Source organism: Marmota monax, unplaced genomic scaffold (genome assembly GCF_021218885.2).
Source record: "Marmota monax isolate L192 unplaced genomic scaffold, Marmota_monax_Labrador192_F-V1.1 WCK01_AAM20220418_F8-fsc00012, whole genome shotgun sequence".
NCBI lineage: Eukaryota > Metazoa > Chordata > Mammalia > Rodentia > Sciuridae > Marmota > Marmota monax.
The window spans coordinates 19,356,612-19,366,435 of NW_026695227.1; the positions used below are offsets into that span (position 1 = coordinate 19,356,612).

Consider the following 9,824-nt stretch of genomic DNA (forward strand, 5'->3'; position numbering starts at 1 on the left):
CTCGGTGTTTGTTCTGAGAGGTCCAGACTGTTCGCCCCAGATCCACATCAGCTCAGCATTGCCTAGTGATCCTGAGCAAACAGCATTTAGACGGTTTACGACTCCCTATGCCCGTGCAGCTGAAGAGGTCAGAGGCTTGATCTCTCTGCGCCAGCCGCCATGTTGGATCTCCTCTAGTGCCTTACTTTTGAACTTGCGATCTTGCCATCCTCCTGTCTCAGCCTCCCCCACTGCTGGGATTACAGGCAAGAGTGGCACCTGGCTATAATAACTTTTAACTGTTTCACTTTCTCTTAGTATATTTCTTTCTTTTTTTTTTTTGGCATTGAAATTTTTAATAGGGATTGGCATTAAATCTGTATAACAGTTTTAGTAGTATGGCCATTTTGACTATGCTAATTCTGCCTATCCAAGAGCATGGAAGATCTTTCCATCTTTTGAGGTCTTGTCTTCTTCAATTTCTTCCTTTAGGGTTCTATAGTTTTCATTGTAGAGGTCTTCTACCTCTTTTGTTAGATTGATTCCCAAGTATTTTATTGTTTTTTGAGGCCATTGTGAATGGGGTGATTTTTCTAATTTCTCTTGCAGTGAATTCACCACTTATATATAGAAATGCATTTGATTTCTGGGTATTGATTTTATATCTTGCTATTTTGCTGAATTCATCTATAAATTCTAGAAGTTTTTGGTGGAATTTTTGAATCTTCTAAATATAGAGTCATGTCATCAGCAAATAGTGATAGTTGGAGTTTTTCTTTTCCTATGCGTATTCCTTTAAGTTCTTTCGTCTGATTGCTCTAGCTAGGGTCTCAAGGACTATTTGAATAGAAGTGGTGAAAGAGGACATCCTTGTCTTGTTCTAGGTTTTAGAGGGAATGCTTTCAATTTTTCTCCATGTAGAATGATGTTGGCCTTGGGCTTAGCATAGATAGCTTTTACAATGTTGAGTTATGTTCCTGACATCTCTAGTCTTTCTAGTGTTTTGAACATGAAGAGATGCTGTATTTTGTCAAATTATTTCTCAGCATCTAGTAGATAATCATATGATTCTTATCTTTAAGTCTATTGATGTGATGAGTTACATTTATTGATTTCTGTATGTTGAACCAACTTTGCATCCCTGGGATCTACCCTACTAGATCATGGTGCAATATCTTTTTAATATGTTTTTGTATGTGATTTGCCAGAATTTAATTGAGAATTTTTGCATCTATCAGGGATATTGATCTGACGTTTTCTTTATTTGATGTGTCTTTGTCTGGTTTTGGAATCAGGGTGATACTAGCCTCATAGAATGAGTTTGGTTGGGTTCCCTCCTCTTCTATTTTATGGAATAATTTGAAGAGTATTGGTATTAACTCTTCCTTGAAGGTCTTGTAAAACTCGGCTCAGAATCTTTCTGGTTCTGGGCTTTTCTTGGTTGGTAGGCTTTTGATGGCATCTTTTATTTTCTTACTTGAGATTGATCTGTTTAAATCGTATATGCCCTCCTGATTCAGTTTGGGAAGATAATGTGCCTTTAGAAATTTGTTGGTGTCTTTGGGATTTTCTATTTTACTGGAGTATAAATTTTCAAAATAGTTTCTAATTATCTTCTGTATTTCAATAGTGTCTGTCATTATATTTCCTTTTTCATCATGGATTTTAGTAATTTGAGTTTTCCCTCTCCTTCTCGTTAGGGTGGTTAAGGGTTTATCAATTTTATTTATTTATTTTTTAAAAACAGTTTTTTGTTTTGTAATTTTTTTGCAATTATTTTTTTTTGTTTCAATTTCATTGATTTCAGTCCTGATTTTAATTATTTCCTGTCTTCTACTTTTGGTGTTGATCTTTTCTTCTTTCTCTATAGCTTTGAAATATAATGTCAGATGGTTTATTTGTTGACTTTTTATTATTTTAATGAATGAGCTCAATGCAATGAACTTTTCTTTTAATACAGCCTTTATAGTGTCCCAGAGATTTTGATATGTTGTATTGGAGTTCTCATTTATCTCTAAGAATTTTTTTAACCTCCTCCCTGATATCTTCTATTATCCATGTATCATTCAATAGCATATTGTTTAGTCTCCAGGTGTTGGAGTAGCTTCTATTTTTATTTTATCATTTGCCGCAGTCTGGTTGGGCAAATAACCGGGAGGTGACAAGCAACTTGAAGGTTGAAGCAGGAACTACTTTATTGCAAGTGAAGTCAGCGGGAACTGAGCGAGAACTCAAAGTAGCAGGCTCCTAAGGTATCGGAACCGCTTCTCTGTGGGACAGCAGAGGTATATATACTTAACTAATTACACACAGCTTGACTCAATTAACATCATCTTGATACAGCAGTCAGCCAATAAGGAATCCTCATCATCTTAATGGCTCGATGGTGTTGCTTCACAAACCACTCCTCCTGGCAAACTGCCAGTCACCATCTTGACTTGATTTGCATTCCCAACAATCATTGATTTCTAATTTCATTCCATTATGGTCAGACAGAATGCAGGGTAGTATCTCTATTTTTTTTGTATTTGCTAAGACTTGCTTTGTGACATAACATATGGTCTATTTTAGAGAAGGATTCATGTGCTGCTGAGAAAAAAATGTATTCACTTATTGATGGATGAAATTCTCCTAGAATATTTTTTAACTTTCTTCCTAATAGAGTCTCTCAATTTCCCAAAAGAATAAAGGGCATAAGAAACCTCAACATTAAGAATTTATAGATGAAAAAAGAGCTAGAGATATTGACTCAGGCTTGAGAGTTTAATTGGAGAGTCATTTAACTTACTTTATTTCAACTTCAATAATAAGATTTATGTGCATTGAATATTGTATATAAAAATACATAAATCATAAGGTTGCCAATAATGGCAAAATTAGCAATATACACCTTCATGTATAACTAAAAGGATCCCCCTCACCAAAATCAGCAATATACAGTGTTATTTGTATCAACTTTTTTCTCATAAGTTATGTTTATAACAAAATTATAGTTAAAATATTTATTACATTTACTTATTACACATTCAGGGACAGAGTGGAACATATGTGTGCATTGGTTTAGCATCCACTTTATTGTGCTTACTTATTTGTGTGATGAATAAGCAATATATTTCACAACTTTCCAACATTCAAGATAATGCAATAATAACATAAAAGTCCCCAAAGAAAGTAACTGGAGATTACATTAAATACTTCTTTAATTAGGTTTGATTGCTATAATAAAAGAAATAACATAATACATTATTTTTTCCAATGATCTTGGGCTTGAGAAACTGAACAGCAGAAATCAATTTTAAGATTTGAATCATGGCAAAACTGTTAGTTCTTAGAAAGTTGGGAGAAACATTAGGAAGACCACTGGTATAATCTACCCCTCACCTGGAAAAAAGGCTTTTATTAAGTTTGCGAGTTAAGACTGAACATTGGCTAAGATTTGACTTGTTTAAGTCTCAAGCCACCTGGGAAACTGGGCCAAGAAGGGAAGAGAATCAATGGTACTGACGGTAGGTGAGAAATAAACTGCTTGGACTGCATATTTTATTAAAACATTTAAGATTAAAAAATACAGTGAAATACTTCATTGCGTTTTCTCAGAAATGAACCAAAAGATTATAGATTTGAAGACATGATTTGGAGACACAAAGTGGATGCTGAGTGACTAGAGGTCACTCCAGGTGTAGAATTGTAGAAAGTTGGTCCTTGGAGTAAATGACATTGTGGCTCTGGCAGCAGATACAAAGGAATGATGCTTTGGAGATAAGGTAGGGACAGTCTGTGGTTGGCCAGTGGGCAGATGAGGATCTTTAATCCTATGGTTTATCTTCTGTTGCTTATGCCTCTTTCTTCATAAATGGTTTTAAATAGCTCTAAGTCCTCTCTCAATAAAATCTGTCAGGAGGAGGACTTGGGGAGCATATATCTTCTCATTCTGCTCTTGCATGTGTTTGGAGATGCTCTTCAGAACCTTCTCATAGTTCACAAGCAGAAGATGGTATATGCTGTCAAAAAAGCCAAACAGTCTTCAAGATCTGACTGTCCCCCAGCTTCTCTGCTTCTACATAGAGGTTATTTATAGTTCAAACTTTTTCTTTAAACTGTTGCCTATCAATCTGATTCTCCAGCTCCATGGGGAGCTTGATCTGGAATTGGGAGTGGGTGTCACTGCTGTAGTCCTGTAGAATGATTACCTTTCGGACACCAGGGCCTGCTGTAGCCTCTTGTAGGGTACAGGACCAGCCGTATGGCACGCTACCTCAGCTGCTGTCTTGTGTCTTCCTGATGATTCTTCAACGCTGTTGCATCTCATTTACTCAACATACATCAATGGTGACTAAGTACCAGACCAGTTGCTGATGCAGAGCACAAGAAAGAATGAGCCTTGCTTCCAGTGCTACTGCCAGCCTGCGGGAACCTTGTGTGAATTAGAAAAAGTAATTTTTTTTCTTCAAAAGGACAACATCATTTACTGTCATTGCCGGAAAAATTTATAGTAAATGAGTAATTATGGTAGCTCTGATTGCAATAGTGCCCTGTGGATGTGGTGGGTTAGGCAGGCCATCCTACGGAACAGTGTGTAGTCTTCACAGGTAAGTAAAACGACCCCTGCCCTTAAGTCAAGGAAGGAAGAAGAGGACCAGGCAGAGGAAAGAGAGAAAAGACTAAAGGATACTATATGTAACTGAAAAGTTCATTTGGTGACTTCTTGAGACAGAAATTTCACAAAATTGTAAAACTTGGGGACTAAAAAGTTTTACAGAGAACTTCAGACTCTCTTTTTCCAATTTTGAATGTGGACTAACTGAGACCCATGAATCTGAAGTATTTGCCTCAAATTTGGAGATACTACCTGGTACTGGACTTTTATTTTGGTCTCAAGCAATACATTCTTATGTTTCTATTACTGTGTTCTGAATCTCCTGAGCTACTCTGCTTTCCCAATCACTTCAGTTTAGAGAGTGTAAACAACTGTTGGGCTAGCTTTGATAAGCAGAACTGTTATTTATGGATTAAGGAGAAAGATATTACTCACCACATGGTTTGGGACATATCAAGGCTCATCTGCATTTTGTAGAGGGAAGCGCAGATCTTCCAGCATCTCCCTTCATTCAAAGTAGTCAAAGGAGTATGTGTCTTATCACTGGGATAAGGTTCCACATCTTGGGACAGATGACTAGGAGGAGAAGGGATGGCTTGTGGATAAGGTCATTTCACAGGTGATTCTTCTATACTGTAGAATGATGAAGCTAAATTGTCATATGATCTTTACTAGAGTTTTCTGATTCTACTTCAGTCACCTCCAGAGGTCGTCTTCTAATTCATTCCCTTATTTGTTGTCTCCTTCATGCTCCCTTTGAGTGTGCACTATCCCTATGAAGTTTTCCCTAAAAAGAACAGTCACAATCACATTACGTACAACTGTATGCCCTATACACATTCTTTAAGAGTTATAGGTAGCAATTATTATTTTTAACAAATTACCTTTGTAAGTTATATGCTTTTGTTTGGCTTTTAAAAATTGAATTCTTCAGAGATCAGTGTGACCCACACTCGGCATATCCAGCCCTAATACCTCCTACCACACATTGATACCCACATGTCAACCTTCCACAAGCACTTGAAATAGTCTGTTTTTGCCATCCCCTTCAAGTCATCTTTAAGCATTTCATTCTCTTGAAGTATGCCTGAGCACCCTGTGTGACAAAGCGATGGTTACAAAGTGAGGCAGATACGATTCAGATATGGGGTGGTTCCTGCTCCTGGCTAGATGGCTTTGTGACAGGTGCAGCAGCTCATCTACCCAACAACAGTTCCCTTTCTTTCTTCTTGCTAACTGAACCTTGCTTTCCTTGAGATATTGGATGGGCAGCAATGAGCCCAGGGAAGTTAGCCCTGAGCCCTTTATAGTTAGCCAGTCACATTAAATATTAAATATGGTTCTTCTTGGCCAGCAGGAACTGGGCTTGGTTCCAGTTATGACAATGGAACATAAAAGCTACATTTGCAGGGGAGAATTTCTGATTCTTCCTTTGCTCTTTGTTAAGTGTACTAGCTGGAGAAAGTAGTCAAAGCAAAGAGAACTGTAGACAACACTGGAATGCTGATAGCTTGGAGCCTCCGCCCTGCTTGGGGCCACTTATCTCTAGACATTTTGTTATCTGTAAGTTACATCTCTGTGGTTTAAACCTGTGTTAACCAAGTGTTTGTTTTGTAACTTGTCCATAAAATTATCCTAATAGAAGTTCTGTCTATAGGCAGGGTAGTTATGTGGGGAAACAGGGAGTCCCAAAGCTGAGTCAATTCAGACAGGTTGCTTGAAAAGAAAAGTGTGAAATCAGTGCAGGCTCTAGAGGAAGAATATGGGGGGTTAGGGGTAAAGCAACACAGGGAATGTCCCCAGAATCTAGCGAATCCCTGGCATGCATATGCTAGATTGATTAATAATGAACACTTATTAAATGTTGGATATGGGACAGGGTGGGACACCAGATTTGGCATATGTGAAAAGGATAAGAAAACCAGAGGCCAGGACTAGAAAGGGCAAAATGAAATACATTTAAAAAAATAGGTCAGGGTAAGTTGTTCAGAATTAAGATTCTGGTGGATTCTGGTGTGAGGCATTGGGGAAGGAATAGGATGTTAAAGTGACCAGATGGGGCTGGGGAATTTGGCTTAGTTATGGAGCACTTGCCTAGCATGTGTGAAAGCTTTGGATTTAATCCTGATACCAACAAAGAAAAAAGAAATATTGGCCATACAGGGTTAGACAATCGAAGATCTCTCATCTGGGGAAATAAAGCCCACATCTAAGCATAATATGCCATAAAGGATAACTGAGAGGTATGATATAGGACTGTAGCAATTCGGAGGTGAGAAGATTTTTATTTGGATGAATCAGATGTCAAGGGGTGATGATACTTGAAATAAATTTTGAAAGACATGATTTGACATGCAGATGTTGGGGAGAGTCCCAGAATATGACAAGGAGCAGAGACATGGTGACAGGGGTGGGAGGAAGGGACCAGGTGGTGGATGCCTTTTCTCTTTTGTCTGTTTACTCAACAACCTCTCTTTCTTTGTCTCTGTCCCTCTCTCTTGCTCTCTCTTTTAAAAATTCTTTGGTGGTAGGGATGGGCTTCATGAATGGCAAGTGGTCTACCACTGAGTCACAGTGCCAACCCCTTTTTCTTTATTTCTTTCTTTCTTTTTTAATGTTCAGTTTCTTTATTCTAATCTTACTTATATGTATATTTTTTCACTGTAGTAAAATCATCTAACAAGAATCATGCTCTCTCAGACATTTTTAACTATGCAGTTTAGTGGCATTAAGTGCATTCGCATCACCACCAACCATCACCAGATCCATTTTTATCTTGTAACACCAAAACTCGTTACCCATGAAACAACTCTCCATTTCCCCCTCTCCTCAGCCCCTGGCAACCACCATTCTACTCTCTATCTCTATGATTTGGATTGTTGTAGGTACCTCATACAAGTGGAATCAAATAGTACTTATCTTTTTGTGATTGACTTATTTTTTTTCACTTAGCATAATATCCTCAAGATTCATCCATGCTATAAATGTGTCAGAATATCTTTCCTTATTGATGCTGAATAAAACTCAATTGCATGTGTACACCACGTTTCATTTGTCCATTCATCTACAGATGGACTCTTGGGTAGCTTCTACATCTGGCTGTTATGAATAATGGTTTTTTGAGCAGCATATCTCTTTGAGACTCTATTTTCAATTCTTTTGGGTTTATAGCCACAAGTGAAATTGATGGATCATATAGTAATTCTATTTTTAAGTTTTTACCACACTGTTTTCCACAGTAGTTGTACCATTTTACATTCTCCTGAACACAGAATCAGGTTTCCAGTTTCTCCATATCCTTGTCAACACTTATCATTTTATAATTTTTTAACATAGTAGCCATTCCATTGAGTATGAGATCATGTCTCATTGTGGTTTTGATTTGCATTTGCCTAATGATTAGTGACATTGAGCATCTTTCATGTGCTTTTTGTGTGTCTTTGTTGAAAAACTGTCTATTCAAGTTCTTTTTTTAAATTGGTTTGTTTATACGTGGAGTTGTTTCTTTCACTTTTTAAAATGCCTGGTGTTGGATGTTTTAAGCTTGTTGAAGCTTGTGGGTGGCTGGGGTAATATTGGCACAGACCAACTATAAATCTCACCCCGTAGCCAGCCAGTTGTTATTCAACAGGCGGCAGAGCTCCTGAGGAACAGAAGCACTGAGCAAGGCAGATGAAGCTGTCCTGGGTTTCTGACTCATTAGTGGAGACACTTTAAAGCTGTGGCTAGGAGCATGAACTGCAGAGTCAGAGAGGCTATCCCTTAGCAGTGTGATCTTGGCTGTGTTTTAATTTCTCATCTATAGAAAGGGGAAGCTAATAATAGTTCTCTCATAAGATTATTGTAAGTATGAATGAAGTAGTGTGAATGAAGGAAGGGCTCAGTTCAATAGTAAGCAGTCAATAAGTGATAGCTGTTATTATTACAGCATATTATTATTATTTTTGGCATTGCCTTTTTAGTACCTGGACTTTTTTTTTTTTTTTAATGCTCTTTAACTTTCCTTGGCCAGGGCTGGTGGACCTCAGTCAAGAGTGGGCTAGCCAGGACAGATCAGGGAGCTAGGACTTTGGGACCTGGTTCAAATGTGGACACTAGGGTTCTGAATGGTCACTTACTCTGGCCATCTTAGTCAACGTTATCCTCTTGGCCATAGCCCTATACACATTGTGACACCATGGAGTAGACTGCATCAATGAAGCATTCCTACAGGCTGATGACTATAGGACAAGTACACATCAGGTGAAGTTTGTACTATATAAAAGACTCAAAATTTATGGACATTATGAGTGACTGAGAAATGAGAACCAAAGATAAAATGAGTAGATTTCAATTCAAACTTATCAGCAACAAAGTTATCAAATAACTTTGTTGCTGATAAGCATGAGAAATATAAAGATGTAAAATTCAGGATTTACCCTCAAGGAATTAACAGTCTAGTAAAAGAGAAACATGAAAATAATTATATTGAAAGTTAGTAGGAATAAGAATAGAAAAACATTACAAGGTAGAGCAACACCATGGGGCAGGGCCAATGAGAATAGGCAGAGAGGGCTTTGTTGGGAGGGTAACATCTGGTCTTGGAACCAAACAGTGGGGCTTCACATGAACTGAATTTTAGAGCGTTGTATGTACCAGGGTTAATAGGTTAATAGTGAGAAACTAGCTAAGAAATTAAAAATGAGAGTAGGTTGCCCACTGAAATTCTAGTGATAGATCAGCACATAAGGGATTATAGCATGATTCAATTTAATATATCTGAGGTGGATTCTAAAATTCTGAATTTTGAAAAATATTAATAACTGATATGGATATTCTCTGGGCTATATCAACCTGATATTCTCCCTAGGATGATCTTGTTCAGTATTTCCCAAGCCAGTGTCTTGCAGATGACTATTCTTTGGGCTGCTAAGAAGAGTGTGAAGAAGTTTCATGTGCAAATAATTTTGGAAAATTCTTGTGAAACAAATGTAACCCAGCTTCTAGCTTTAGGTAAGACCCCTTAATGCAGGTTATGAATCTCTAAGAGGGGTTATAGTATGTAGCAATTTTGTATAAATTAAAAATCCATAAGTCCATGAGGATGTCATTGTATGCCTTTGTCTTTGCGTGAGCTTGTTTTTGTCTGCCTTCTGTTCGCGTCTGCCTGTGTGTCTTTGTGTGTGTACACACACATGAATATTTGTCCCAATGTGTTTCTGTTTGTCCCAGGATAGTGTTCATGTGTATAATTAGAGGGATCCAGACT

General features: G+C 37.6%; 1 pseudogene; it reads right to left on the reverse strand.

The window, feature by feature from the left end:
• Positions 1 to 3,798: 3,798 nt before the first annotated feature.
• On the reverse strand, positions 3,799 to 8,730 carry LOC124087153 (golgin subfamily A member 7-like; annotated as a pseudogene).
• Between the last annotated feature and the right edge of the window lie 1,094 nt (positions 8,731 to 9,824).